General features: G+C 53.5%; 1 long non-coding RNA gene across 4 annotated transcripts; it reads left to right on the plus strand.

Moving 5' to 3' along the window:
* Positions 1–539: 539 nt before the first annotated feature.
* LOC140622018 (uncharacterized) lies at positions 540–15,473 on the plus strand. Of its 4 annotated transcripts, none has more exons than XR_012021742.1 (5): positions 540–672; positions 1,649–3,377; positions 4,767–4,846; positions 14,800–15,032; positions 15,119–15,473. It is a non-coding gene; the product is annotated as an uncharacterized lncRNA (long non-coding RNA). The 4 variants fall into 4 exon arrangements; XR_012021744.1 differs by lacking the exons at positions 14,800–15,032; positions 15,119–15,473 and adding exons at positions 5,058–5,123; positions 5,318–6,636; XR_012021743.1 differs by lacking the exons at positions 14,800–15,032; positions 15,119–15,473 and adding an exon at positions 5,058–6,636.
* Positions 15,474–25,231: the final 9,758 nt, after the last annotated feature.

Below are 25,231 nucleotides of genomic sequence, written 5' to 3' on the forward strand. Positions count from 1 at the left end.
AAGGCATTTGCACAGCCGTTACACATATGAAGGCACCTCTGCAGAGATGATAAAGATTTCTCAAATATCTTCAATATTGATTATTAAAAGATTTGACAGAGCTTGCATTGAGAGGGGCAGAGGGAAAGGGAGACTCTCAAGTACACTTCTCACACACCTGGGCCCAGGCCCCACGTGAGGGTCCACACCACAACCTTGAGATCCTGACCTGAGCCAATATCTTGTCAACGTTTAACCAACTGAACCACCCGGAGCTTAAGTGCAAAATCCATGCTGTGAACCCCTGGAGATGGGAGGACAGCTGAGACACCAGTCTACTGATTAGGGTGGGTGGCCTGGAGAGCCTGAGGGTGGGAACTAAGGACGTTGGACAGACAGTGCCTGCATACCTTCCCATCCAGTGTGGTGACAGGAACTCCTCTCACACCCTTGGCCTTCAGGCTGAAGGGCTAAGGGCTGACTGGACCCTGCCGACCACAGTGATGTCACGGGGCCCCATTGTGGGTGGAACTGTGGCGCCCCAGGTTTCCACCGTTGCCTGGCACTAGTCTGTGTCCACAGGCAGTTGGAGGCACTCGTGCTCCTGATCTGGCTCACAGAGCCCGAACTATCTGACTCTCACCAGTACCCCAGTGTATAAAGAATAGGTGCTCACACAGCAGCAGGTCATAGGTGAGTGGGAGCTGCTCCCTGCTCCTTGCCACAATGGGCCCTGTGGGGCCTGGTGGGGGCTTTGGCTTCCTGGGTTGGGTGAAAACACACCAACCCCCATGTGATACCCATGAGGCAGCTCCTGTAGCCCTTCCACAGCTCCACGGGGTAAGGGTTGCCTCCCTCCGGCCCCAGCCAGGGAAGGAGGCTGTGGTAGGCCTCCGGCAGCTCAACTGGGACCCGCGCTCCCTTGTAAGCCCTGTTCTGTACAGGGCAGACCCAAGCCATGACATTCCAGCGTGTCCTAGGTGCATGGACCCCGACATGTGATGACCAACCACCCACACTGTGGTCCGGGGTAGACGGTCAGGGCTTCTGGGTCCTCCTGGCCCTTGAGCAGGCTTGCTCTTCATGAACTGGATTATTGAGGCCCTCGTGCTCCCCCAGAGCCCCATTCAGGCTATTCACAAATCATTGTATTCAGGATGGGGAGTTTGGTCACAGTTTGCTGCTCTAAGTTTTTAATTTTGATGATGTCCAATTCATTGCTTTTTCCCTTTGGTTGTTGTGCTTGTGGAACATAAGAGAAACCGAACCTCCTGTCTGCCCCCGGCCGGCAGGAACACTCTCTGTCAGTCCCATCCAACGCCATGCCGACTCCAGTCCTTGGCTGGGAGACGTTACCCCAAGCATCAGTCAGCAGTTCCCTGCAGCCCCCTGGGCCCCCTTGTGTTCCTGATAAACATGTGGAGAGCTGTGTCCTCTAATGACAGCATGTCCTGGGACAGTGGCTGGGAAGGTGGACTGTAGGTGGGCGAGCCAAAGACAGTGACTTCCCGCGAGTGATCCTCCAACCCAGCATGTCCCCCTTGGAGCTATAGTGTTGTCTCCACACTCCGGTCAGACAGACTGGGGCCTGCCCACAGGGAGCACACAGACGCATGTATCTTCTGAAGGTTTTCATTCAGTGTCATCCTTGGATGTCTTTGTTTTACAGCACGAGGCAAGAGGACCTGGAGACCCTGCTGGCCTTGGAAAGGGCTGATATCATAGCCGAATACCATCAGCTGAAGCCCAGATAAGTACCATAGCACTAGAGCACCCCCTAGAGGTGGGGACCACATCTGCAAGAGCAGGTGCAGTCCAGGAGGGGCTCAAAGCCAGCATGAGCCAGGTCAGCCCAGACAAGGACCATAGTCACCAGGAACAAGTGAGACCCTGGGGATGGACCCTGGCATCAGGAGCAAATGAGGGTCTATCCTGGATCCTAGTTATCAGTAGCTGATGAGCCCAGGAGGGAATCATAGTCACCTGGTCCAGATGAAGCCCAGTTGGTGACCATACCCAAGTATGTAGGAGTGGGTATGGCCCAAGTGGTATGATAAGCAGCAAGACCAATTATGTACCAGGTGAGGATCAGAGCAGCGTCCAGCCAGTGACACCCAAATGGGTGTTGTTACCAGAACGAGCAGGTAAGTCCAGGTGAGGATCATAGTCCTCAAGTGCACCAGATGTCCAGATTTGTTAGCCAACATGTAGAGGTGGGACCCAATCAGGGATCTGAATCTAAGCTGAGAAGGAGGGCCCAGGCAGAGATGAAAATGAGAGGAGCAGAGCATGAGGAAAAGGCTGGAGGCATAGAGCCAGGTGAGGCCCAGGCATGGATCAGAGCCTAGCATGAGCCAGGTCAGTCCAGACAAGGACCATAGTCACCAAGAACTAGTGAGACTCTGGGGACAGACACGGGCATCAGTAGCAAGTGAGGGTCGATCCGGGATCCTAGTCCTCAGTAGCCGATGAGCCCAGTAGGGGATCATAGTCACCAGGTCCTGATGAGGCCCAGGTGGTGAGCATACTCAGGTAAGGAGGAACAGGTGTGGCCCATTTGATATCATAAGCAGCAAGAACAATTATGTCCCGGGTGAGGATCATAGCAGATTCCAGCTAATGAGACCCAAGTGGGTGTTGTTGCCAGGACAAGCAGGTAAGGACAGGCGGGGATCATTGTCCTCTGGTGCACCAGATTTGCAGATAGTGTGTTAGCCAGGAAGTAGAGGTGTGACCTATTCATGGATCTGAAAAAACAAAAAACAAAAAACAAAACAACAACAACAAAAAAAACATGGATCTGAATCTAAGCTGAGCAGGGAGGGCCCAGGACATGAAAATCAGAGGAGCAGAGCACGAGTCAAAGGATGGAGGCATCAGAGCCAGGTGAGGTCCAGGAGGGGCCTTGGTGAGGCCAAGGATGAGCCAGATCAACACAGACAAGGACCATAGTCACCAGGAACAAGTGAGACCCTGGGGACATTCCCAGGCATTAGTAGAAGTGAGGGTCCATCTTGGCTCGTAGTGATCGGTAGCCAATGAGCCCAGGTGGGGACCAAGTCACCAGGTCCAGGTGAGGCTCAGGGGGACCAGAGTCACCAGGTCAGGTCAGGCCCAGGTTGGGATCATCGCTGGTAGGAGCAGGTAAGACTGTCAGGCTGCTCCCATTGGGCAGAGGGGCCCTTCCTCTCATGCCCGGCCAGTCTCAGAGGGTCCTGGTCTGTCTCAGGATTCAGGGGAGAGGAGCCATTCTGCTCCCTCCTTTCCCCATGTCCCTGGCGCTGATCGGTTCCCACCACGGGGCACTTGTTTCAGCATGCCAAGTATGGGGTTCACGGGACCTGGGATGATGCTGACTCATCACTCTGGAAGGTCACGGGCCGTCAGAGCTTTCTGCAGTAAGTACCCTGGACACCACTTCATCCATTTCAGGAGGCGGTTTGCTTTTGCAGGAAAGCCTCTCTGGAGGCTGGCCCATCCCCCCGGGACAGGACCTCGTCCCCTTGTGCCCTCTGAGGGCCATGTCTGCCCTGGGGTGGAGCTGAGAGACTCAGGAGACAAACCCGGGAAGTGGGTAGGAAGTGACTTGGGCCTGCGGGCTGGCCCATGGGCACTCAGAGGAGTGGCCTCCACTCCTGCTTTGGGGAGGACCAGGTGTCTGCCTCCAGCATCGGGATGTGGGGTGTCCTGTCCTTCAGCATGAGCTTGAGAGGTAAGGGGCTCTGGGATAATGGCCTGCTTTCTATAGGAGGATTGTGTGGTCTGGGGCAAATGAGGGGGATTGCTCTTCACTCACACCCCCAGGCCAGGGCCTCCACAGTTCTGAAGGCTTCTGTGGGGCTGCAGATAGATGCTGGGGACAAAGCAAGTTCAGGGAGGGAGGGTGAGCAGCAGAGGAAGTGGCTGACTACCTTGGGCAGGAAGAGGGAAGAGGAGGAGGAGGTGGCCACCCTGGGATGGGAATGAGGGAAGGGGGACAGCCCAGTGGCCTTGGTCAGATTGGAGGAGGCTGCTGGGTCGTGGGACCCACAGGAACCTCACGGAGGCTGGAGACTGCATAGGGGCCAATGGGGCTTCTCCAGGCCCCCTCAGCTCTGCTCACTGCCCAGTGGCTGCTTGGATGGGTCAGGGGTGGGTCATGCTCAGGGGCTCTGACACGAGGTACAATGTGCCAGAGTCGCAGATATGACAGCAAGAGGGTTGGAGTCAGGGGACATCAGGGAGGACGCCCAGGGTGCAGGGGGAGGCCATCTGGATGCCGGGCAGTCAGGCCCTGGGAAGCCAGGGGGCCTCTGCTGAACAGTCCCTGTGCAGCATCTCCCCACTCCCGGGTGCCCGCATCCTGACTCCAAAACCCCAGCAATGGCCATGCACACCCATCACCCTCCTCGTGGCCAATACTCGCTGCCCCTCGGTGCTGGGGACCCGCCTTCCCCTTCGTTGGCCATTGCAGGGAAAAGGGTGCTGGGTCAGGGGGACCTGGTCCTCAGCCCTGGGCTCCCACCCTGCGGGGTCTCTGTGAGTATGAGGGTCCTTGGACCCTGCCACACCTAGCCAGAACGACAGTCCTGCTGTCTGGAAAGACCGGGTCCATTCAGGGCTTAGAAGCTTGTGGGCAAATTGAACACCAATAAAAAATAAATTAAAAAAAAAAAGAAGGTTGTTGGCACACTGGGGTCAGGGCTTGGGGAAGAGGCCCCTGCCAGGATGACCCACTCGTTCACCTGGTGCATGAGGAGACCCTGATCTTTGGGGGTCTGGGGCCATCTCAGTGTTCTTCATTCCAGGGTTCCCCAAACTGCTGAGGTTCTAGGCCCATCACGAGCGCATTCTAGACAGAGCTCACCCCAAGCTTAAGAAGCACATGGTAAGTAGACGCTCCGCAGAGGCTCCGCCCCTTTGGCCCTGGGGCAAGGGGTGCCAGCACAGCCCTTCTGAGCTGCCCCAAGTTTCCTGTCAAGTTCCTCCTCCTGGGGGCCTGGGGCGCCCTCAAGGCTGGGCGGGGCCATGGGGAGTGTGTCCACCTGGCTCCACGGGGACGCACCCTGGGGCCTGAGCACCTCCTGCCCATCTGCCAGGAGGAGGAACAGATGTTCACTGGTATTTACACCCCCAAGTGATTCCTTCAGTGTTTCCTCAGTCAGGTAAGGCCACCCCAGGACCCTTGTTCCCTCATCCTGCCCCCTGACTCTGGGGAGGGCCGAGCTCAGCCCCACCCTCCAGACAAGCCAGGCCCAAACCTGGGGCCCTAAGTCTGAGGCTCGCAGCCCATACCCATTTGGAGAAGTCCAGCGGGTCCCTGGAGGAGGTTCCAGGGAGTGGGATGTCTCTCCTTCAGCTCCCAGGGTGGCTTGGTCAGCTACTGCAGGAGGGAAGCTCCCAGAGCCCATGGCTGCACACCTGTGTCCAGGATCAGTGGGTTATGTGCTTCTGCCCAGCTGCCCACAACCCAGGACCCCTCACTGGCCCGGATGGCCCACAAGGAACTCCCTCCTCATGCTCCCAGGGAACCAGGAGAGTGCAGGCAGGTGGCACCCGAACAAGGACCTGATGTCAGAACATTGGGTCCCCTTCCCTTTGGCACCTGCCTGGGCCACATCATGGGCCACACAGCAAACCAGACAATAGATTCCCCCCGGGACTCCTGTCACGGGGTCCACCCAGCCCACTGAGATGACACTGTAGGGATCCAGATACCCTTCCTTCCCTGGGGCCACAGGAGCTCAAGCCACTCGCTGGGGAGTGATAGGCAGGGCCAGGCCAGAGCGAGGGAAGCACTGAACCTGCCACCCCAAGGCCCCTCACAGTCCTGGGACCATTTGACCTCTGCATCCACAGGGAAGCTTCATGCACCTGGGCCTCTGGAGCAGAGCGTGATGGGGAGGATGTGGGCCCTGAGGCTCTGGCCAGCAGACACCATGCCCTGCTTCATCTCACATACCTTCATAAAGGGCGCCCCCACAACAGGAAAAGAGTCCCTGACCCAGAGGGACCTGGGCTGGCCTCTCCCAGGGTGCTGGGGAGGCAGGTTCGACATAAGCCCTCCCAGGGTCAGAATGCAGATTGATGGGTTGAGCCCCCCCGTGGCCCTGACCAGTTCTGGATTCTGCCCCAAGGCTCAGCGACCCTCTCAGAGCAGGATGTGGCATCCTGGGTGGGCCCCACAGATCCAGGTCGCTGACCTAGGACAACACTGGAAATTTCAGGACACCCCAGGGCAGGGGCAGCAGGGGCAGGCCGCTGGGCCACGTCCTCACCCACACTAGGAGGCAGGCTCCTCCACATGCTGGGTCTCTGGTAGTCAGTCCCCTGGAAACAGTGGTCCAGAAGCCGGGGTCCAGCTGATATGCAGGGACCAGCACAGGGACCCCTAAGCTGTAGGGGCCCAGAGCAGGGACCCCTAAGCTGCAGGTACAGGTCAGGTCTGCTGTCCACAATACTGCCTCTCAGGCTCCAACTTCAGGAAATGTGCCCACACTCAGAGTCTGCCCAGGCTCCAAGTTGGGGGACTGTAGCACCCGCACCCCCATGTGACTTCGGGTTTCCCTAAAGGACAGGATGGTCCCACTCCGCCAGGGAAGGTGCACACCCTAAGGTCGGAGCCCCTGTTTGTTGTTGAAAGTTCAATAAAGTCTTGAGAGTTAAAATGCATGGCCAGCCCATTTCTGTGTCTCCCAGAGCTCTGTGCAAGCAGTGGGGACAGACCCCCAGAAAGGAAGAGGGAGCCCTACCCAGCCCCTACCAGCCCCTGCACAGGTGCCACAGGCACACAAAGCTTACCTGCCTCTGTGACTTCCAAGATAAGCCAATTCCAGGTCAGGACCCTCACAGACTTACTGGGACTCAGCCCATTCCCCGTGGGCTAGGACGGGGCTGGGAGAGAGTGACAGCCAGGGACCGGTGGCCTCAGTTCACGATGGTCTGTGCAAAGTGCCCTGGGAGATCTGCGCTGCCTCTGTCCAGGGAGCCTGGACTGGCCGGGCTCTGGGGGCGCTTCCAACCTTCTTCACCCCGAACCTGTGCTCATGGGGTATAGAGGGCCAGCAGGGCGGTCAGTGTGGCCCTGGAAGGGACGTCAGGACAGCAGGCACTTGCAGCTCATGTACCTGGGCCCCCTCAGCAGGCGGGCTCAGCTGGCACACCTTGTGCTGCCGCGTCTCCTGCACCAGCATGTGGAAGGATCCTCCACGCCCTAGCGGGTAGGGCCTGGGGGAGAGTGGGGCTCAGCCTGGGTGTCTGGAGCACAGGGAACCGAGGGACCCCAGACCATGCTGAACCCCAATGTCCTCTCACCACCAGGGCTGAACGCCAATGTCCTCTGTCTGCACAGGGTTGACCCCCGGTGTCCCCTCCCCATCCATGACAACTTTTTTTTTTTTTTTTTAATTTACTTATGATAGAGAGAGAGAGAGAGAGAGAGAGGCAGAGACATAGGCAGAGGGAGAAGCAGGCTCCATGCACCGGGAGCCTGATGTGGGATTCGATCCTGGGTCTCCAGGATCGTGCCCTAGGCCAAAGGCAGGCGCCAAACCGCTGCACCACCCAGGGATCCCCCCCATCCATGACAACTAAGCACAAGCCTCACATAGGCCGACAGGCATGGTGGGCACCTGTGCTGTCCCTGGCCTCACAGGGGAAGGAAGGAGGTTTCTGCTGGACACGCTCACATGGTGATCAGCAGTGCTCCTGCTTAAGATGGCAGTTGGTGACAGTTAGTGATCTGTGTCCCTGATGCTGGCTCCTTCTCCCCTGTCTCCCCACAGGAAATGAAGGAGGAGACCCAGGTCTCCTCCTGGGACATCAAACAGATAGATCTAGATATCAACAGAAGCTTCTGCAACAACATGTTCATGTTATGGGATTGCTTTGGGGTTGGGTAGGCTGCTGGGCAAGTGGGGACTGGGGGCCCCAGGGGAGGCCCGGGGGCTCCTGGATAAGTTACACAGGGTGTCTGAGGCCAGGTGAAACAAAACACTGTTGGCAGCAAACAAAACACTGTTGCATGGTAAAGTGCTCGGGATGACCCACATAACTTCCCCCCCGGGGTCCCCCTTTCCCCCCGGGGTCCCTGGAATGGGGAGGCCACCAGGACTGGGCCTTCAGGTGTCACTGTGTGAGCTGAACCCCAAGAAGATGTGGAGCTGCCCCGTGAAGGGCAGGGCGCAGGGGTGGGGGCCGTGGGGGGCAGGAAAGTGATCTGGGGGCTGGCCAGCACTGCCACCGCTGGACCAGGACACACATGGACCCAATGAGAGTCGGATGGGTCAAACTGACACTGAGCCTCAGTGTTTTTATGTATTTCTGAATGTCATGCATTTAATTTGAGACAATTTGCATTGCTTGTTAACATACACAGTATGATGAGCCCCCAAATGCCGTCCCCTGTCCAGCGAGGGTCCTGCCCTAACCACACGGGCTCAGTAGCAAGTGTGTCACAGCAAACCCCAGACCTGGGGCTGAATTGATCTATAGCTCATCCGGGTGACCCTCCACCCTGCTCTCCTCGCCCTCTGGGAGCACCCTCTGGGAACCTCGGCTGTGAGGGAGCCTGGGAGCCTGATGTCCAAGCGGGGAGGGCTCAGGGGGGCATCGGCGGTGGACACCCTCTGTTGGTCTCTGGCTCTTGAAGGAGGTGGGCCACTGCCAGGGCACGAGCCAGATGGTGGCCATCCTGCTGGTGTCCCAAAATGAGGAGGATGCCTTCTGGGTGCTGGCCCAGCTGATGACCTATAGGTGGCATGCCATGCAAGCTCGGACACAGGCAGGGTCCTGACACAAACTGTGGAGTCAAGAAGGCTCGATGGCTCTTCTGAGAAGGCTCACTGCAGACTGGGGTGTGGGATGTTCAGCTCCAGGGCCAGGGAACCCAGGGCCCCCACCCTCTTCCCGCCCATCAGCACTTAGGGAGCTCAGGGAGCAGCAGCGCCGCCTGGTGGAGGCCAGAGGCGCTTTCACCTAGCCCTGCCTCTGAGCCCTGCAGGTGCATCCCCACTAAGGCAAGTGGCACCTGACAATTAGGGGGACGGCCCCTCCCCCAGACGACCTGCACAGACCACTGGCTCCCACCAAGAGTACTGATCACAGAGGTCTGCAAGGCTTCAGCTCTACGGGGAAAGTAGGATCTAGCTTCCTTTGTACTTTATTCTGTATAACTATGTTTCATTGATTTTGGTCAATTTTTTTTATTAAGTGTTAATTTTATTTGTTAAAGACATTTATTTTTATTAATTTCTTTGTACTTAAATTTTCTTTATTATTTTGCGATCTAGATTCTCTTAATAATTAATTAATAATTGAGAAGCAGCCTAAAACACACACAAGATATAAGATTTTTTGGGGGATTGTGGTTATTGTTGTTTTTCCTGTTTTTCTTTTTTTTTTTCCACGTATTCTGGGAAACATAGTGATATGGCGAAATTTGACTCCAAAAAGAAGAGGAGGTATTACTCACTTCCAGGGACTTAATCAATTCAGATATAAGTAAGATGTTTGAACTAGAATTTAAAACAATGACGATAAAGATAGTAGGTGGGTTGGAAAAGAGCTTAGAAGACACTACACAATCCCTTACTCTAGAGATAAAAGGCCTAACATCTAGTCAGGCCGACATTAAAAATGCTATAACTGAGATGCAGTTCCAAGCGGAAACCCTAAAAAAAAGAAAGGTAATGGACCACAGAGGCAGACTTAGGGAACACAGTCACTTATTAAAACAATAACATTCATATCACAGGAGACTCAGAAGATGAAGAGAGATAAAAGGGGGCACAAGTTTTATTTGAACAAATTATATAAACTTTTCTAATGTGAGGAAGGACCCAGACACTGAAACCAGGAGCACAGAGAACTCCCACTAAATTCAACAAAAGCGGACCATCGCCAAGGCACATCAGAGTCAAATTCACAAAATACACACGCAAGGTTAGAATCCTGAAAGCGGTGGGGTGGTGACAGTCATTAACCTACAAGGGAAGACAAATCCAGACAACAGATCTGCCCACACACACTTTGCAGGCCAGAAAGTAGAACAGGCCAGAACATGGAGTGTCTGCCTTTAGTTCAGGGCATGATGCCAGCGTCAGGGACCTAGTCCCACATCGGGCTCCTTGTGTGGAGCCTGCTTCTCCGTCTGCCTATGTCTCTGCCTCTCTCTCTCTCTCTCTCTCTCTCTCCCCCTCCCATGAATAAATAAATATTTTAAAAATCCATCGATATGCTGCCTACAAGTGCCTAACTTTATTTTTATTCTTCTTAATAATAACATATTTTTTATTGGTGTTCAATTTGCCAACATAGAGAATAACACCCAGTGCTCATCCCGTCAAGTGCGCCCCTCAGTGCCCATCACCCATTCAACCACCGCCCGCCCTCCTCCCCTTCCACCACCCCTAGTTCGTTTCCCAGAGTTAGGAGTCTTCATGTTCTGTCTCCCTTTCTGATATTTCCTACCCATTTCTTCTCCCTTCCCTTCTATTCCCTTTCACTATTATTTATATTCCCCAATGAATGAGACCATATACTGTTTGTCCTTCTCCGATTGACTTATTTCACTCAGCATAATACCCTCCAGTTCCATCCACGTCGAAGCAAATGGTGGGTATTTGTCATTTCTCATAGTGCCTAACTTTAGACCTACAGACACCTGTATATTGAAAGGGGATTTACAATCATCTATCATGCTAATGGATATCAAGAAAAGCTGGAAGAGCCATTCTTAGACAAACTAGATTTGAAAACAAAGAGAGTAATAAGAGATGAACAAGGACATTATTTCATGATTAGAGGCTATCCATCAAGAAAATCAAACAATGGTAAATATTTATGCACCCAATCCCGGTGTAGCTAAATATAGAAACGAATGAACAACAAACATACAGAAACTCACTGATACTAATACAATGACAGGGGATTTTCATGCCCACAACACAGGACAGATCATCTAAGCAGAAAATCAACAGGGAACAATGGCTTTGATTGACACTCTGGACCAGAAGGACATATTCAGAATATTTCATCCCACACCAGCAGAATACACATTCCTTTCAAATGCACATGGGACATTCTCCAGAACAGCTTACATGATGAGCCACAAATCAGCCTTCAACAAGCACAAGAACCACGTATATTTTCAGACCACGACACTGAAACTTGAAGTCAACTACAAGAAAAAACTTTGGAAACACCACACATTCGTGGAGATTAAAGAACACCCTACTAGAGAATGAATAGGGCAACCAGGAAATTAAAGAAATTATAAAAATATAGGGAAGGAAATGAAAATGGAAACATGTTTGTCCAAACCTCTGGCATGTAGCAAAGGCAGCCCTAGGAGGGAAGTACATAGAAATGCGCTCAAGACGCAAGAGAAGCATCAAATACCCAACCTAAGTTTCCACCTAAAGGAGCTACAAAAGGAACAGGAAACAAAGCGTAAAGCCTGCAGAAGAAGGGAAATAATAAAGATTAGAGCAGAAATAAATGATACAGAAACAACAACAACAAGAAAACAGTAGAATAATGAAACTCAGAGCTAGTTCTAAAATATAGTTAATAAAATTCATCAACCTCTACCCCAGACTTATCAAAAAGAGAAAGGACCCAAATAAATACAATCACAAATGAAAGGGGAGAGATCACATACAGCGCTACAAAAATAAAACAAGTACAAGAGAATACTATGAAAAATTCTATGCCGACAACCTGGGAGACCTGAAAGAAATGGACAGACCTCAAGAAACCTACAAACTACCAAAACTAAAACAGGAAGACAAAGAAAATGCGAACAAACGCAGAACCAGCCAATAAGTTCAATTAGCAATCACCCCCTCCCAACAGGACACCAGGGTGGCTCAGCAGTTGAGCGTCTGCATTCAGCACAAGTCATGATCCCGGGCACCTAGGATTGAGTCCCACATCGGGCTCCCCACATGGAGTGTGCCTCTCTCTCTGTCTCTGCCTCTCTCTGTGTGTCTCTCATGAATAAGTAAATAAAGCCTTTATTTTTTTTAAATTTTATTTATTTATGATAGTCACAGAGAGAGAGAGAGAGAGAGGCAGAGACATAGGCAGAGGGAGAAGCAGGCTCCATGCACCGGGAGCCCGACGTGGGATTCGATCCCGGGTCTCCAGGATCGCGCCCTGGGCCAAAGGCAGGCGCTAAACCGCTGCGCCACCCAGGGATCCCTAAATAAAGTCTTTAACAAAAAAACCCTCCCTAAAGGGAGGTCCAGGACTGGATGTTTGCCCATAGCAACTCTACTAGACATTTATTTTTTTTAAAGATTTTTATTTATTTAATTAATTAATTTATTTATTTATGATAGACACACAGACAGAGAGAGAGAGGGAGAGAGGCAGAGACACAGGAAGAGGGAGAAACAGGCTCCATGCCGGGAGCACGACGTGGGACTTGATCCCAGGACTCCAGGATTGCACCCTGGGCCAAAGGCAGGCACTAAACCACTGAGCCACCCAGGGATCCTCCTCTACTGGACATTTAAAAAAGAGTTAATACCTATTCTTCTCAAACGTTTCCAACACATAGAAATGGAAGGAAAACTTCCAAACTCTTTCTATGAGGCCAGCATTACCTTGATACCAAAACCAGAAAAAGACCCACTGAAAAAGGAGATTTAGCAACCAATACGCCTAAAGAAACATGGAAGCCAAAATTCTCAGTAAAATACTAGCAAATCATATTCAGAAGTATATTAAAAGAATCATTCACCGCACTCTAGTGGGATTTATTCCCGGGTTGCAAGGGTGGTACAATATTCATAAATCAATCAACATGATACACTACATTAATAAAGGATAAGAACCTTATCCTATTGATCTGTCAATAAATGTGGATAAAACATTCGAGAAAATACAGCATTTTTTCTTAAAAAAAAAATCTCAGCAAGGTAGGGATAGAAGGGACATACCTCAGCATCATAAAGCCATATACCAAAGATCCACAGCTAATATCATGCTCAGGGGAGAAAAACTGAGAGTCTTTCCCCTACACTCAGAAATGAGACAAGGATGTCCACCCTCACCATTCCTATTTACATAGTACTGGAAGTCTGGGCCTCAGTAATCAGACAACAACAACAAAAAAATATAAAATGGTTCCAAATTGTGAAGGATGAAGTCCACCTTTCATTATTTGCAGAACATGATACTCTATGTAGAAAAGCCAAAAGACATCACAAATAAAAAATTGCTACAAATCAAACATGAATTGGAAATAGTTGCAGGATATAAAATTAATATGTGGAAATGTGTTGTATTTCTATGCAACAATAATAAGGCAGCAGAAAGAGACATTGAGGACTCAATCCCATTTATAAGTTGCAACAAAACCAAAAAGATATGTAGGATTCAGGCTAACCAAAGAGGTGAATGCCCTGTACTGGAAATACTATAAAATATTGATGAAAGAAATTGAAGATGATACAAAATACAAAAATATTTCATGCCCAAGGACTGGAAGAACAAATATTGCAAATAAGATTATACCTCTCAAAGCTATCTGTACATTCAATGCAATCCCTATCAACATAGCACTAACATTTTTCACAGAGCTGGAAAAAATAACCCTAAAATTTGTATGGAACCACAAAAGATTGAAAATAGACAAAGCTGTATTAAAAACAAAATCCAGCTGTGGGCACCACAATTTCAGACTCCAAGTTATATTACAGATTTCTAGCGATCCAAAGAGGATAGTGCGGGCACAACAAAAAGACACATAGCTCAATAGAACAGAATGGAATACCGAAACCAGACACAAACCCGAAATTCTAGGCTGAATTAATCCTTGACAAAGCAGGAAAGCATACCCAATGGTTAAAAGACAGTCTCAGGCAGCCCTGGTGGCATAGTGGTTTAGCACCCTCTGCAGCCTGGGGTGTGATCCTGGAGACCTGGGATCGAGTCCCGCATCAGGCTACCCGCAAGGAGCCTGCTTCTCCCTCTGCCTGTGTCTCTGCCTCTCTCTCTCTCTCTCTCTGTGTCTCTCATGATAAATAAAGAGAATCTTTAAAATAAAGAAATAAAAGACACTCTCTTCAGCAAATAACGTTGCGAAAACTAGACAGCCACATGCAGAAGAATGGAATTGGAACACTTTCCTACACCATGTATAAAAATTCCAAAGGGACTGAAGACCTAAATGTGAGACCTGAAACCATAAAAAGAAGAAAAGATAGGCAGTAACGTCTTTGACTTGGCCATAGGATCTTTTTTCTACATATGCTCTGAGACAAGGGAAACAAAACCAAAAATAAACTATTGGGACTTCATCAAGATAAAAAGCTCTGCACAGTGAAGGAAACAACCAAAGCTAAAAGGCAACTTAGAAAATGAGACGAGATATTTCTAAGCGACAGATCCAGTAAAGACATAATATCCAAAATATAAATCTCAACATTCAAAACATGAATCATCCAATTGAAAATGGGCAGAAGACATGAATGCACATTTTCTGTAATATCCAGATGGCCGCCAGACACAAGGAAAGACACTCAACATCACCCATCATCAGGGAAATGCAACTCAAAACCACAATGAGAAATCACCTGACACTTGTCATAATGCCTAAAATTAAGAACACAGGAGACAACAGGTATTGGTGAGGATGGGGAGAAAGGGGAAGACTCTTATACTGCTGGTGGGGAGGCAAACAGGTGCAGCCACTGTGGAAAGCAGTATGGAGGTTCCTCAGGTTAAAAAGAGAACTACCCAATGACCAGAAATTCACAGTTAGGTATTTATCAGAAGGATACAAAAGTAGAGATTTGAAGAGGGATCTGATTTTCTTCATATGCTTTGCAGGTGAATGGACGAGTCTTCCCAGGTCTCCCAGGTCCGTAAGCCGCGATCTCCTTGGACACCTCGTGTCCCTGCGGACATGCCCAGCAGAGAACAGTCAAGAGTGAGGAGGAGCAGCTGGAGCCTGTCTGACCACAACACGATGGGCTCTGACGCAGCCCACACTCTTCTCTCCCGGGGAGGCCTGAATCCCTATGAGCCTGCGGAGGGCATTGCCTCCGTGGCCCCAGGACGTGGTAAGATGCGCACGTGCCCCGAATTGTCCATGATCCGGGTGCTCTTTGTTCTTTTCTTCAAGGCTGTTGGTCCCTCGTGCCCACAGGCAATCCATCGTGGTTCCACCCATCCCCACACGGAGGGCGACAGCTGGTGCTCAATGTCCTTCACAGGCCTCCTATCTAAGGGGTCTGCTTTCCAGTTCCTGCCTGGCTGGCAAGTGCGGCTTCACAGGAGCTACCTGGGAGCCGCCCAGGTGTCATTGGAAACTGCTTCCCCAGATCCAGAGGCTGCCTCCAGACCAGACTGAGAGGCTGACCTATCCAGATTGGCAGGCCAAGGGTTCTAAACCTAAGGGGACCGCAAAGTACACACTTTAAAAAAAAACTACGTCCTTATGTGTATATACATATATTTTGGAGATTTATAAATCTGCCCTTTGACAACGTTGAGGGGGATTCGGACATTTGTTTGTTTTGGGGTGTGTGGGTCTCTCTTGCTGTGTAAGTATGTGACCTGGGCTGTGTCATCCTAACACCTACCTGGCTTGAAACCACAATCTTTATCACTGTAGGTGCTGGCGTTGGGTAGATAGTTGGGTTCTCCTGGTCAACCCTGGTCTTTTTATGCAGTGACTTTCAGTTGGAAGTTCAGCTGAATTTCAAGGTCCAATTGGGCCACATTCACATGTGTGGCAGTGGGTCCCAGCTGAGCACCGGCTGATTCTCCTTCCTCGATGCCTCTCAAGCCGGGAGCCACATGTAGGGGCGGCCTGGTTGGGAAGCTCCTGAGGAGGAAGCTGCCCATTGGAGGGAGCTCTGGAGCTGCCTGTGTGTGGTAGTTGGCGTGGGGAGGGCCCTGGGGTCCCCAGCACCAGGGGGCCTCGAGTGTAGGCCACGCAGATACTAATGGGTGTGCCTGGCCATCTCTGGGGCTTTGGAGTGAGGATAGGGGCACCGGGGAGCAGGGAGATGCTGCCCCGGGGCTGCTTCTGCTGTGGGCTGGAGGGGGGCCTGAGGGGCAAGAAGGCAACCAAAGACAGGGCTGAGGGAGCAGCGGGAGTGCAAGACTAGTCTGCAAATGGTGGTTCAGGTGGCCGTTGCTCCAGGAACCCAAGGGCCACCTGGGGAGGCAGTGCCCTTGTCAGTGGGGAGGCAGGCTGGGTGAGGATCCCCGCTTGCCCCGTGGCTGGAGTAGCCCTGCAGGGAGACTCTTCTGAGCTCCAGGCCCGTCCAGCGGCCCATCCAGCCCCTAACGTGCATGGCATGCCTCCCCTAGGTCACCAGGTGGGCCAGCGCACAGAAGGCATCCTCCTCAGTCAGGAACATCAGCAAAATGGCCACGATCTGGCTTGTGCCCTGGAAGTGGCCCACCTCCTGCCAAGCCAGAGCCCGATGGAGGGTGTCCACCCCCGATGCCCCTTTGAGCTCGCCCAGCTTAGGCATCAGGCTCCAATGGCTTCCTCACAGCCCAGGCTCCCAGAGGGTGCTCCCAGAGGGTGTGGAGGCCAGGGTGGAGGGCTACTCAGAAGAGCTATAGATAAATTCGACCCTAGGTCTGGGGTTTGCTGTGACATACTTGCTGCTGTGCCCTTGTTGTCAGCACAGGATCCTGGCTGGACAGGGGACGGCAGCTGGGGGCTCATCATACTATGTATGTTTACAAGCAGTGCATATACTCGAAAATTAAATGCACAACATTCAGAAATACATAAAAACACTGAGGGTGGGTGTCACTTTGATCTGTCCGACCCTCATTGGGTCCATGTGTGTCCTGGTCCAGTGTCGGCCGTGCTGCATGTCCCCCAGGTCCTCTTACTGCCCCCCATGGTCCCCACCCCTGCACCCTGCTCTTCATGGGGCAGCTCCACATCTTCTTGGGGTTCAGCTCACACAGTGACACCTTGAGGCCCCGTCCTGGTGGCCTCCCCATCCCAGGGACCCCGGGGGGTGGGGCATGTGGGTCATCCTGAGCACTTTATCACACGGCAGTGTTTTGTTTGCTGCTGCAGTTCCACCTGGCCTCAGACACCCCGTGTTCCTTACCCAGAAGCCCTTGGGGCTCCCCTGAGGCCCCCAGGTTCCTGTGGGGCCCACGACCCAGCAGCCTCCTCCCCTCCTACCAAGGCCACTGGACTGTCCCCCTTCCCTTGTTCCTGTCTCAGAGTGGCCTCCTCATCCTCCTCTTCTCTCTTCCTACCAATGCTGGTCAGCCCCTTCCTCTGCTGCTCACCCACCCACCCTGACCTTCCTTTGTCCCCAGCATCTATCTGCAGCCCTGCAGAAGCCTTCAGGACTGTGGAGGCCCTGGCCTGGGGTTGTGAGGGAGGAGCACCCCCCGTTCTGATTCGCTCCAGTCCAGACCATCCTCCTATAGAAAGCAGGCCATTTTCCCAAAGACCCTCACCTCTGGAGCTCTTGCTGAAGGACAGGACATCCCCCACCCCGATGCTGGAGGCAGACAATGCCCTTCCCAAAGCAGGAGTGGAGGCCACTCCTCTGAGTGCCCATGGGCCGGCCCCCAGGTCCAGCTCCCTTCCTACCCACTTCCCGGGTTTGCCTCCTGAGGCTCTCAGCTCTAGCCCAGGGCAGACACGGCCCTCAAAGGGCACCAGGGGACGAGATCCTGACCCAGGGGGATGGGCCAGCCTCCAGAGACAAATTCCTGCAAATGCAAATCGCCTCCTGAGATGCATGAAGCAGTGTCCGGGGAACTCACTGCAGAAAGCTCTGATTGTCTGTGACCTTCCACAGTGTGGGTCAGATCATCCCAAGGTCCTGTGGAGACCATACTTGGCATGCCTGAAACAGAGGGGCCCAGTGGTGGGGACCGATCAGCACCAGGGACATGGGGAAAGGAGGGAGCAGAATGGCTCCTCTCCCCTGAATCCTGAGGGAGATCAGGACCCTCTGAGATGGCCCGGGCATGAGAGGAAGGGCCCCTCTGCCCAATGGGAGCAGCCTGACAGTCTTACCTGTTTCTATCAGCGATGATCCCAAGCTGGGCCTGGCCTGACCTGGTGACTTTGGTCCCCACCTGAGCCTCACCTGGACCTGGTGACCTTGGTCCCCACCTGGGCTCATTGGCTACTGATCACTAGGTGCCAAGATGGAACCTCACTTCTACTGATGCCTGGGACTGTCCCCAGGGTCTCACTTGTTCCTGGTGACTATCATCCTTGACTGCGCTAACCTGGCTCATCCTTGGCTTGATGACTCCAGCCTTTTCCTCATGCTCTTCTCCTCTGATTTTCATCTCTGCCTGGGCCCTCCCTGCTCAGCTTAGATTTGGATCCCTGATTGGGTCTCACCTCTACATACTGGCTGACACACCATCTGGACATCTGGTGCACCTGAGGACTATGATCCCCATTGGCCTTACCTGTTCATACTGGCAACAACACCCACTTGGGTCTCAATGGCTGGACTCTGCTATGATCCTCACATGGGACATAATTGCTGTGCTGCTTATGATACCATTTGGGCCATACCTGCTCCTACATACCTCAGCATGCTCACCACCTGGGCCTCATCAGAACCTGGTGCCTATGATCCCCACGTGGGCTCATCGGCTACTGAAGACTAGAATCCAGGATGGACCTTCACTTGCTCCTGACCCGGGGGGGATGGGCCAGCCTCCAGATAGACGTTGCTGGAAATACAACCCCCATCCTCAGATGGTTGCCGGGGTGCCGTGGAACTCACTGCAGAAAGCTCTGACAGTCCGTGACATTCCACAGTGACAGGTCAGCATCATCCCAAGGGTACCAAGAAGACCCTACTTGGTCTGCCTGAAACAGAGGGGCCCTGCAGTGGGGACCTATCCGTGCCACCAGGCCATACCTGCTCGTAATGGCAACAATACCCACTTGGGTCTCATTGGCTGGACCCCGGTATGATCCTCACCCAGTACATAATTGGTCTGGCTGCTTATGATACGACTTGGGCCATACCCACTCCTACATACCTGGGTATTCTCACCACCTGGGCCTCATTGGGACCTGGTGACTATGATCCCCACCTGGGCTCATCAGTAACCAATGTCTAGGATCCAGGATGGAACTTCATTTACTCCTGATAGCCGGGTCTGTCCCCAGGGTCTCACATGTTCCTGGTGACTATCTTCTAATATTTTGTTCTTTTTGCTGCTACTCAGAATGGAGTCATTATCTTAATTTCCTTTCTGAGTGTTCATTGTTGGTACAGAAAGGCTACCAACTTTTCTATGTTCATTTTGTGTCCCCCAAGTGAAATCACTCATTAGGTCTAACAGTTCTGGTGGAGCCTCTAGGGTTTCCTGTTTCTAGTACCGTGTCTTCTGCCAATAGGGACAGTTTGACTTCCCCTTACAGGTGTGGATGCCTTTTCTTTCCCTTGTCTCTTTCCTATGGTAGGACTGCCAGGGCTAAGAGGTGACTTCCTTGTCTTGTTCCTGCTCTTAGGGGAGACTATTTCAGGTCTTCATCATAGAGTATGATGTCAGCTACGGGCCTACCTGCACGGCCTTTATTCTGTTGATGGAAATATCCTCAAAACCCACTATGATTTTTTTTTACATTTGTTTTTATTTAAGTTAGATTTTCCAACACATAGTATAACCCCCAATGCTCATCCCATCAAGTGACCGCTCACTGCCCATCACCCAGTTACCCTATCCCCCCGCCCACCTCCCCCCCCCCTTTTTTTTACATATTTTTTAATTGGAGTTCAATTTGCCAACATATAGCATAACACCCAGTGCTCATCCCATCAAGTGCCCCCCTCAGTACCCGACACCCAGTCACCCCCACCCCCTGCCCACCTCCCATTCCACCACCCCTTGTTCGTTAACCCACTATAATTAGGTTGTACTTTGTCAAATGCTTATTCTGCAACTATTGAGATGACCGTAGGGTTTTTGTCCTTTCTCTCGTTAATGTGGTGGATCACATTGACTACTTGCCAGAAATGAAGTAAATTGGAGATGGGCAAAAGATATGAATATTAAGAGCTATAAATATCTGGTTCTAAAATATATAAGCCACAGAAATTTAGAAAGTACAGCCTAGGCAATGGAGTCAGTACTATTGTACTAACTTTGTACAGGGACTGATGCTGACTACACTTCTCGTGGGGAGAGCTGAGTAAAGTACGGAATGGAGCCATTAAGTTGTAGCCCTGAAACTAGTGTAACATTACATGTTGACTATACTTCAATAAATATTAATAGGGTTTTCTGATAGAAATCAAGGTGGGTCCATAAAAGGCATTTACACAGCCGTTACACATATGAAGGCACCTCTGCAGAGATGATAAAGATTTCTCAAATATCTTCAATATTGACTACTAAAAGATTTGACAGAGCTTGCTTTGGGAGGGGCAGAGGGAAAGGGAGACTCTCAAGCACACTCCCCACCCAGCTGGGCCTGGACCCCACATGAGGCTCCACACCACAACCTCGAGATCCTGACCTGAGCCAAAATCGAGTCAACGTTTAACCAACTGAACCACCCAGGAGCTCCTCGAATGTTCTTAAGTGCAAAATCCATGCTGTGAACCCTTGGAGATGGAAGGACAGCTGGGACACCAGTCTACTGAGAAGGGTGGGAGGCCTGGAGGGCCTGAGGGTGGGAACTAAGGACGTGGGAGGGTGCCTGCATACCTCCCTACCCGGCGTGGTGACAGGAACTCCCCTCACACCCTTGGCCTTCAGGGTGCAGGGCTAACTGCTGACTGGACCCGGTCGACCACAGGGATGACACGGGACCCCATTGTGGGTGGAACTGTGGCGCCCCAGGGTTCCACCGTTGCCTGGTGCTACTCTGTGTCCGCAGGCTGGGGGCCTCTGCTGAATAGTCTCTGTGCAGCATCTCCCCGTTCCCGGGTGCCCGCATCCTGACTCCAAAACCCCAGCAACGGCTGTGGACACCCATCACCCTCCTCGTGGCCAACACTTGCTGTACCTAGGTGCTGAGGACCTGCCTTCCCCCTAGGTGGCCATTGCAGGAAAGAGGGTGCTGAGTCAGGTGGGCCTGGTCCTCAGCCCAGGGCTCCCACCCTGCGGGGTCTCTGAGAACAAGGGTCCCTGGACCCTGCCACACCTAGCCAGATTGGCAGTCCTGCTGTCTGGAAAGACCGGGTCCATTCAGGACTTGGAAGGTTGTGGGCACACAGGGGTCAGGGCGTGGGGAGGAGGCCCCTGCCAGGATGCCCCCCCTCGTTCACCTGGTACATGAGGAGACCCTGATCTTTGGGGGTCTGGGGTCTTCCCAGGCTTCTTCATTCCAGGGTTCTGCAAACCACTGAGGTTCTAGGCCCATCACAAGCACATTCTAGACATAGCTCACCCCAAGCAGAAAAAGCTCATGGCGATAAGATACTCCCCAGAGGATCCATCCCCTTGGCCCCCGGGGCAAGGGGTGCCAGCACAGCCCTTCTGCGCTGCCCCTAGTTTCCTGTCAAGTTCCTCCTCGTGGGGAGCCTGAGGCACCCTGGAGGCTGGGCGGGGCCATGGGGAGTGTGTCCACCTGGCTCCACAGGGACGCAGCCTGGGGCCTGAGCACCTCCTGCCCTTCTGCCAGGATGAGGAACAGATTTTCCCTGGCATTTACACCCCCAAGTGGTTCCTTCAGTTTTTCATCAGTCAGGTAAGGCCACCCCAGGACCCCTGCTCCCTCATCCTGTCCCCTGACCCTGTGGGGGCTGAGCTCAGTCCTACCCTCCAGACAAGCCAGGCCCAACCCTGGGGACCTAAGGCTGAGGCTCGCAGCCCATCCCATCTGGAGAAGCCCAGAGGGTCCCTGGAGGAGGTTCGAGGGGACAGGTTGTCTCTGCCTCAGCTCCCCCAGGGAGGCCTGGTCAGCTGCTGCAAGAGGGAAGCTCCGCAGAGCCGACGGATTCACAACTGTCCTGGAACACTGTGGGCTCTGCTTCTGCCCAGCTGTCTACATCTCAGAACCCCTCGCCGGCCTGGATGCCCCACTGGGAACTCCCTCCTCATGCTCCCAGGGAACCAGGAGAATGCAGACAGGTGGCACCCGAACATGGATCTGAAGTCAGAACACTGGGTCCCCTTCCCTTTGGCACCAGCCTGGGCCACACTACAGGCCACACAGCAAACCAGACAATAGAATCCCCATGGGACGCCCGTCAAAGGGTCCACACAGCCCACTAAGATGACACTGTAGGGATCCAGATACCCTTCCTGCCCTGGGACCACAGCAGCTCAAGCCGCTCGCTGGGGTTTGATAGGCAGGGCCCGGGCAGAGCCAGGGCAGCACTGAACCCGCTACCCCAAGGCCCCACAGAGTCCTGGGACCATCTGACCTCTGCCTCCACAGGGAAGCCTCCTGCTCCTGGGCCTCTGGATCAGAGCATGATGGTGAGGATGTGGGCCCTGAGGTTCTGGCCAGCAGACACCATGCCCTGCCTCGTCTCACATACCTTCATACAAGGTGCCCCCCCAACAGGAAGAGTCCCTGACCCCGATGGACCTGGGCTGGCCTCTCCCCGGGCTCTGGGGAGGCAGGGTGGACATGAGCCCACCCAGCCCATACAGACTGATGGGTTGAGCCCCCGGTGGCCCTGACCAGTTCTGGATTCTCCCCTAAGGATGAGCGACTCTCTCAGAGCAGGATGTGGCCTCCTGGGTCCTGGGTGTGCCCCACAGATCCAGGTCACTGACCTAGGACAGTCGTGGGGTATAATAGGACACCCCAGGGCAGGGGCAGCAGGGGCAGGCTCCTCCACATGCTGGGTCTCCAGCAGTCATTCACCTGGCACCACTGGGCCAGAGGCTGGGATTCAGCTGACCTGCAGGGACCCAGCACAGGGACTCCTAAGCTGCAGGGACCCACCCACGGACCCGTAAGCTGCAGGTCCAGGTCAGGTCTACTGTCCTCAGAACTGCCTCTCAGGCCCCAACTTCAGGAAATGTGCCCACACTTGGAGTCTGCCCAGGCTCCAAGCTAGGGGACTCTAGCATCTGCACCCCCATGTGAGTTCGGGTTTTCCCTAAAGGACAGGATGGTCCCCCTCCCTCAGAGAAGGTGCACACCCTGAGGTCAGAGCCCCTCTGTGTTATGAAAGTTCAATAAAGTGTTGAGAGTTAAAATGCATGGCCAGCCCATTTCTGTGTCTCCCAGAGCTCTGTGCAAGCAGCGGGGACAGAACCCCAGAAAGGAGGAAGGATCCTTACACAGGCCACTATCAGCCTCTGCACAGTTGCCACCAGACACACAAAGCTGACCTGCCCCCGTGCCTTCCAAGGTTGGCCAATGCCAGGGGAAGGCCAATCACAGACTTATTGGGACTCAGCCCATGCCTGGCGGGCCAGTACGGGGCCGAGAGACAGTGACAGCTGGGCGCTGGTGGCCTCAGTTCACAATGGACTGTGCAAGTGCCCTGGGAGATCTGCGGCTGCCTCTGTCCAGGGAGCCTGGACTGGCTGGGCTCCGGGGGCGCTTCCATCCTTCTTTGCCCCCTGCCTGTACTCCTGGGGCACAGAGGGCCAGCGGAGGGGTCAGCATGGCCCAGGAAGGGACGTCAGGACAGCAGGCACTTGCAGCTCATGCACTCGGGCCCCCTTACCGGGCGGGCTCAGCTTGCACACCTTGTGCTGCCGCACCTCCCGCACCAGCATGTGGAGGGATCCTCCATGTCCTAGCGGGTAGGGGCTGGGGGAGAGTGGGGCGCAGCCTGGGGGCCTGGAGCGCAGGGGACCAAGGGACCCCAACCCCAGCTGACCCCCAAGGTCCTCTCACCACCACGGCTGAATGCCAATGTCTTCTGTCTGCACAGGTTTGACCCCTCGCGTACCCTCCCCACCCAGGGATACCCGCCATGTCCCTCCTGACCTAGGACTGACCCTCAGTCCTCTCCCTATCCAAGACAGCTGAGCACCAGCCATCACGCAGGCCCCACAGGCACGGTGGGTACCTCTGCCGTCCCTTGGCTCACAGGGGAAGGAAGGAGGTTTCTGCAGGACACACTCACAGGATGACCAGCAGTGCTCCCTGCTTAGGATGGTTGTTGGTGACAGTTAGTGTTCTGTGTCCATGATGCTGGCTTCTCTTTCCTGGTTCTCCCCAGAGGAAATGAAGGAGGAGGCCCAGATCTACTCCTGGGACATCAAACAGATAGATCTAGATATCAACAGAAGCTTCCACAACCACATCATGGTCATGTTCTGGGACTGCTTTGGGGTTGAGTGAGGCCTCTGGACAAGCAGAGACTGGGGGCCCCAGGGGAGGCACGAGGGCTTCTTGTAAGGAACACGGGGTGTCTGAGGCCAGGTGGAACTGTGGCAACAAACAAAACACTTTCGTGTGGTAAAGTGCTCGGGATGACCCACATGATGCCACCGGGGTCCCTGGGATGGGGAGGACACCAGGACGGGGCCTCCAGGTGTCACTGTGTGAGCTGAACCCCAAGGAGTGTGGAGCCACCCAGTGATGGGCAGGGTGCAGGGGTGGGGGCCATGGGAGGCAGTAAGGGGATCTAGAGACCGGGGAGCACCACCACCGCTCAACCAGGACACACATGGCCCCAATGAGGGTCAGACGGGTCAAAGTGAGACCCAGCCTCAGTGTTTTTATGTATTTCTGAATGTTGTGCATTTAACTTTAGACAATGTGCACTGCTTCTTAACATACCTTGGATGAAAAGCCCCCAGATGCCATCTCCTGTCCAGCCAGGGTCCTGTCCTGACCACACGGGCTCAGTTGCAAGTGTGTCACAGCAAACCTCAGACCTGGGGTTGAATTTATCTATAGCTCATCCAGGTGGCCCAGAACCCTGCTTTCCTCACCCTCTAGGAGCACCCTCTGGGAGACTGGGCTGTGAGGGTGCTGTGGGAGGCTGATGTCCTAGCGGGGAGGGCTCAGGGGGGCCTGGACCATGGACAGCCTCTGTCAGGCTCTGTCTCTTGCAGGAGGTGGGCCACTGCCAGGGCACGAGCCAGATCGTGGCCATCCTGCTGATGTTCCTGACTGAGGAGGATGTCTTCTGGGCGCTGGCCCAACTGATGAGCTATGGGAGGCACACCACGCAAGCTCAGACACAGGCAGGGTGAACCCAGGGTCCTGACACAAACTGTGGAGACAAGAAGGCTTGATGGCTCTTCTGTCAAGGCTCACTGCAGACTGGGGGGTGGGATGTTCAGCTCCAGGACCAGGGAACCCGGGGCCCACCCAGGCATCCCTCCAATCAGCACTGAGAGTCCTACAGCTGCCCACATCGCC

This window comes from Canis lupus, chromosome 31 (genome assembly GCF_048164855.1).
Source record: "Canis lupus baileyi chromosome 31, mCanLup2.hap1, whole genome shotgun sequence".
In the NCBI taxonomy this organism is placed as follows: Eukaryota; Metazoa; Chordata; class Mammalia; order Carnivora; family Canidae; genus Canis; species Canis lupus.